Raw genomic sequence first — 6,410 nt, 5'->3', positions numbered from 1 at the left:
AGAGAGAAGGGAGAGAGAGAGAGGGGAGAGAGAGAGAGAGAGAGAGAGAGAGAGAGAGCGCACTAGCTGACTACAGTGTTCTCTGGCGTCATGGGATCTGCCTAAAGAATAGACACTCAGATAGTGTTTGTGTTGCCTTGCCAGGATTCCAGAAGGCAATCAGTACCTCTCCCAGCAGCCCGTGGCATGATTTGATGTGGTGCAAATGTCTCCTAAGGCACCCACAGTATGCTGGGCTTTACTCCTCCAAAGCTGAGAGATGAGATAAGCCAACTGATCCATCTGTGCTTGACAATGTGCTGTAGGCTGAGTAGTAAGGCAGACAGTGGGTCTCTGCAACAGCCCCATCCCTGGTAAACCGCACTGCACTGAGCCCCAAGTCTAGAGATGTATTAAGTCCCAGCCAAGCAGGATATGGACAGTGGGGCATGTAATGGCCAGATTTGCTTTCTATTCTATCACTTGCCCTTTGTGGTTCAATGATCCAATGTGATTAGATCTGACTGGTGATAACCATTGTGATGAAGTAGGCTGGGCATCTGGACATCTTATGGCTGCTTGGAGCTAAGGAATTGAGCTTGTTCCCTTGTTATGTAGGACCAGGACTAGTGAAAAAGACTGAAAATGGCCCCTACAGGCTCCTCGTTTGAATTCTTGATCCATAGTTAGTGGAACTGCTTGGGAAGGATTAGAACGCTTGGCTTGTCTGAAGAGGTGTATCAACTGGGCGGGCATGAAGGTTTCAAAAGCAGATGTCATTTCCAATCAGCTCTCTCTCTCTCTCCCCCTCCCTCCTTCCTCCTCCCTCCCTCCTTCCAACTCATGGATCAGAGAGAAGCTAGCTCTAAGCTCCTGCTAGCCAGCACCATGCTTGCCTCCTGCCACACTCCCTTACCATAATAGTCATGGACTCACCCTCTGAAACTGTAAGCAAGCCCCCAGTTAAATGCTTTCCATTATTAGCTGCTTTGGTCATGGTGTCTCTTCACAGCAATAGAAAAGTAACAAAAACATTATTTATTAGGTATGGGAAAGTATGACTTTGACTGAAGCTGTCCCTGTCATTGTGAAGTCTACTTAGAGGACAGTACCCAAAGTTGATGACATTTTCCTTCCATAGTGTAAAGGTCTGTTTGCAAACATTTCATATCTGCCTCTTGGTTACCATGCAAGCTTAGGCAGGCCACTATGTAGTTGTTGGGCCCCATTTTGGCCCTGGTTTGGGCCTTGAGGACAAGCCCGAGCCTGGCTCGAGTTTTGAGACCCATCTCAGTCACTTCCGTATCAGGTGACTCAGCAAGACCTGTTTGACTGTGCCTCTGCCCAGCTGTTGCTTTGCCATTGTCAGTCACTCCATACCCTTCCCCATCTCCTATGTCATCTTACCCACCAAAAATCCCCTCCTTATGTCCCGAACTTATATAAGCGAGAGGCTGATGCCATAAAGTTGAGTTCCTGCTTTGACAGACTCCAGGCTCGGTGTGTTTCTTTTGGGCTGTGGACACTCAGCCCAGGAGAGTCCCTGGCAGAACTGGGATCTCTCTCCTTTTGCCTGGACCTGCTGGCAAGGAGCCAGCATGTACTGAGAATTTTGGTTTCTTTAAAAACACAGAAATATTATAAGAATGTGTTTTCATTTTAGACCCAGGTGTGGTATACAGAGCTGCTTAGGGTACCCATAGCAGTTGACTGATTTGCACTCTAGCAGGGGTGTGGTTTTGCCAGGCAGTGGTAGATAGTTTCTGAGATGGTGTGATGTTTCGAATTCTGGGGACTTTTCAAAATATATGTAAATGATAGGGCCCTGATAGAAGGGACTGGTTAGCCAGTTGATGGTTGGTTGTAGTTGGTTGCGGTGTGTTAAGTAGTCATGCACAAAGAAGAAACAAGAAGAAGAAATTAGATATCCTGATGGTGAAGATCAAGCTTGCCCCAAGGAACTCAAAGCCCCTAATCAGCAGGAAGTGGTCTAACAATATCAAAACCCTCTTTCTGTTCTCCTCCTGCCTACTGTTAGGGGGTTGAAAGGGTGGAAGAAGGGAGTGGCGAAGGGTGGAAGAAAAAAGAACCCACAAAGTACTCAAAAGTGGCCACAGGTTAGAAGGCAGCAGCGCCTGCCAGGACAAAGGCGAGTCCTAACGGACCTTATCCCAGGGTTCCGGAATAGTGACTGCATAGCTAAGAGCTGCCTGGGCCAGTTCATGTCCCCTAAGACCATTATGTCCCATGACCCGGAATGGCTGGGTGAAGTGCCACAGCTGTGTTATGAATGGACTTCCATTTTTGGAAGAGCAACGTAGGCAGCATAGATGAAGGAAATACCTGGGTCCCTCGGTAGAGTTCTCCCAAGTTGTTTCTTGTCCATTTTGAGAACAGCAGTTTGTGGTCTCACCTCCACCATTCACTGGCTACACATATGTGTAGATAAGTAAATGGGCCTTCATCGTTGCCTGTAGCTGATGCTTCAGGCTGGTCAGTCAGCACAGTGAAAGGTGAATGAACTTCTGTTGCCCTAAGTAAAGAATTAACCAGGGCCTTTATCAAATCCACAGAGCCCTGCACTAACTACTCTACCAGCTGACTTAGAAACAGTTGTTTTCTGGCATGCCTCATTAGCACAGGCAGACCATGACATATGTCCTTGTAAAAGTTTATTTTCAAATGTTTATAGCTCCTGAAGAGACCTTCAAGTGGGTCTTTATTAATTAAAATACAGGCAATAGTGAGGTGTGGTGGCTCATGCCTATAAGCTCAGGACTCAGGAGGTGGGGATAGGAGGATCAGGAGCTCAAGGCCAGCCTGAGTTCTATGAGACACTGTGACCAAAAAAAAAAAAAAAAAAAAAAAAAAAAAAAAAAAGGAATAAACAAAAGCAAACACATAAAAATATAAAGTACATTAATATTGTCCATGTTACCCAAGTCTACCTTCTAGGCCCTGCCCACCATGGTCAGAAAACCACCTTGGAGGCTACAACCTTGTGGGACCTGGAGACTCTACGCTGTGGTCTATAAGAGGTGCAGAGTATCTGGTGCTAAGATTCAGTCACAGCCCCTCCATCCTGAGTTGCTCCTAATGGGATCCCCCAGTTGGGACTCCCTATCCCCCACCCTCCATTATCATCTTAGGACTTGTCAACATGAAAATTCTTACTGACTTACTAGATCAGAAACAACAAGAGAACCCAGGCTTGCTGTAACAACTCCATGCTCTAGTTCACTCAAATGGATGCTGTAATTTAAGAACCACTGTTTTATGAAAAATAAAAAGCCTATTTTCCCATTTACTTGGAAATGAAACAGGTTTTGAGTGGTTAGACTTCTGAATATTTGCTGAGATTTTTCTATATTCAGGAAAAGGAAATGGGGAAGGGGGACCACCTCATTTTCATATGACGGACTTATATAAAGTCACTTTGATTGGAGAAGATGACAATGAGACCAGACCTGGTCATTCACTAAGAAAGGCTGTGACGGTAACCTTAGCATGTTGAAAATTCACTATCTGAAGGCAAAGTCACCTGACGATGTCACCATTTTAATAAAAGCCAGCATCTAATCATGCTGTGATGTAATTGCCAGCTCTTGAACGTTTCTGTGTGCGTAATACAATTTGACTTTACTGGAATCATGAGCAGCCACTTGGTGACAGATTCCATGGGAGGAAAAGAATGCCTTAAATTTCATCTCTAATGTATCTTCTGTAGTTCTTATATGTGAATAGATGGAAATACACCATTTTGCTGGAAACAATAAAAGAACATTGGATGTATTTACAAATACTTTTTTTGTTTTAAATTTTATTTTAAAATAGGTCCTCTATTAAGAGAAACATGAAGTTTGAATGTAAACAGGCTTTTACATGGAAGAAGTTTATAGCCATCATGTGCTCACAGATGCCCAAGAAAGAAGTGAGCTGCATGATATAACACACGCCATTTGATAATCTCATATTGGTTTATAAAGCCCAAAGAACACAGTTAAGTGAAGGAAGATTGAAGGCACATGATGGATAGCATTTAAATCTCTTCCACTTGATTAAAGCTTCCTAGCTCCTCTTCAGTGAATTGTTCGGTGTTTTTGAGCAGCCTCTGCCCTGATTAAAACAAATTAGCATCAAAGATCCCCTGTTGAATGAGAAGTCATTAATTGAGAAACAAGCAATGCTCCTTAATTACCTTTAGAACAGAGAGAGAACAAATACTCGGAGGTTCCAGAGGGGCCCCCTGCCCTGCACCACAGGCTCGTTCCACCGAGCTGCTGGAATAAATCTGAAGCTGCAAACCCTGCCCGGGACCATCCGTGCAGGCTTCAGTAAACACCAGAGATTGTTTATCCAAGGAAAATATCTACTGGGTAACTATCAACTGAAGCGAGAGGAGCATGCTTGCTTTCTTTCTTTGGTGGATGCTGTTAAAAGTGTCTTGCCTATGTCCCCATCGATGGAGAAATCATGGAAGCTGTTGTTTCAGACACAAACACCAATGGTTTCTTGTAAAACACTTAACTTACAAAACTCTCAACGAGATTCTAGAAGCTTCCGAATAGGTGAGAAAATTCGTTTTTAGTTGGGCATAAAGTGTTGAACTTCAAAAAAAAAATCCATCTTCAGATGGAAATGTTTGTATGTATGTATGTATGTATGTAGGTAGGTAGGTAGGTATGCATGCATGTATGTATGTATGTATGTATGTATGTATGTATAAGATAGGGTCTCTGCAGGATTTTTTTTTTATTTTTAGACAGGGTCTCACTAAGTAGCCTGGGTTGGCCAGTAACTCACTATAGTAGCCCCAGCTAGCCTAGAACTTGTGATGATTCTCCTGCCTAAGTTCCCTGAGAGCTGGCATTCTGAGTAGATTGTGACAGGGTACCTTGTCGTCCAGTCCCTCACAACAGTCCTCGCAGTGAGGTGGAAGGCAGCTCCCCTTTCCCAGAAGCTGGATACTCTGTGTGGGACCAGCACTGGAAAAGCATCCTGCTATAGTGCTGTGACTGTGTGTGTGCAGCCAATGCTGCAGGCTCCAAAGGCCCTAGAAGCCCATTCTGCACATGCTCCGTGGCAGGAAGAATCTACACAGTGATGGTGGTCAGGAGGAGGGTCTGGCGAAGGACACAATCTCACGTAAGGGTAGTGTCCGGATCTATATGAATGTGGTTAAGGCCCAACGCAAGAATTTTCATTTAATTTCAGTGGATAAAGAGAGAGCATTTTGCCAGTTGAATTAATCTTTATACCAACAGACTGCAGATCTCGAACTTCTCAGACATTAATCGCTATTCTCCATCAAGATGATAAACTTGACATCACTACAATCTTCTCAAATAGTGTCTTAGAGCCTATGTCAAACGTTTTTTCAAGGCTCTATCAAAAGTAATTTGTTTCAAAAGAAATGTTACTGTGAATTGTATGGACACTATGTTGGGACTGTAATCATGGCTGAAATATTTTGTAACACTAGAAAAATTGGATTCTGTTGTTGTTCCAGGTAGTTCCAATAAAGGTATAACATGAGCCTTTAGATATCCTTCAGGATAAAATAATTCTCAGTTCAGAATGTGCACAACCAAAGTGATTCAGCAACAGATTTCCACCCAAGAGCTACTGATGCTGCCTCAAAATCATATTCCAGACACTGCTCAGAACAGGAAAGCCAAGACATTGTATCATCTGCATAAAAACACAAAGCAGAAATCCTTGGGCATCATTACAGACTCCTATAGCCTCCCCTGGGCAAGCTGATGTCCTGTTAGCTCTTGGAAAAAAGGCCTGTTCCTTGCCAGGTCGTGGCAAGAGTTGTTCTTTTCTCAAGCACAGGAAGGTTAGACTAGAGCTGTCACTTGAGAAATGAGCAAAGAGTGGACACCGGAGTTTCAGAGGTCCCTCTTCCAGATAGGTCATCTGCAAATGAAGGTTGGGGAGGTCTCTGTTATCCTTCAGCTAGTGAGCAAGCTTAGACTGAATCTGGAGTTCTGATGCGGGGAACTTGACAAACCACACATCCTGTTTGCCATTATTATGTATTCAGATTTTGAGATAATTACTTTCAGGTTGAGATCAAATTGTTTTAGGCAGAGCTAGTGTCTTTATTGGTGTCCTCCAGCCAGCCTTCCCTCTTAAGTGCCATCGTATTTCAAAAAGTCAGCCTCCTCACGAGGGAGCAAAAGCTGCAGGAGCCCATTTTACACTATTTATTTGTTCTTAAAGCACTGATTGATAGGGGCATGAGCAAGCAGGTCTGCAACCAGAGGAACAAACTGCATAGTGGATGAGGGTCATGTGACCTGTGCCAATGGGAAAGAAATTCCAGCAGTTCTTAGTGTTTGCTACAAAACAACCGTTTAAAGTTAAGGAAGGTAATGTTTAGTTACCACACGTGTGACAGATATCTCAAGATCTTGAGAAGCATA

Source organism: Mastomys coucha, unplaced genomic scaffold (assembly GCF_008632895.1).
Source record: "Mastomys coucha isolate ucsf_1 unplaced genomic scaffold, UCSF_Mcou_1 pScaffold21, whole genome shotgun sequence".
In the NCBI taxonomy this organism is placed as follows: domain Eukaryota; kingdom Metazoa; phylum Chordata; class Mammalia; order Rodentia; family Muridae; genus Mastomys; species Mastomys coucha.
Note: the sequence above shows the minus strand (reverse complement) of the source record.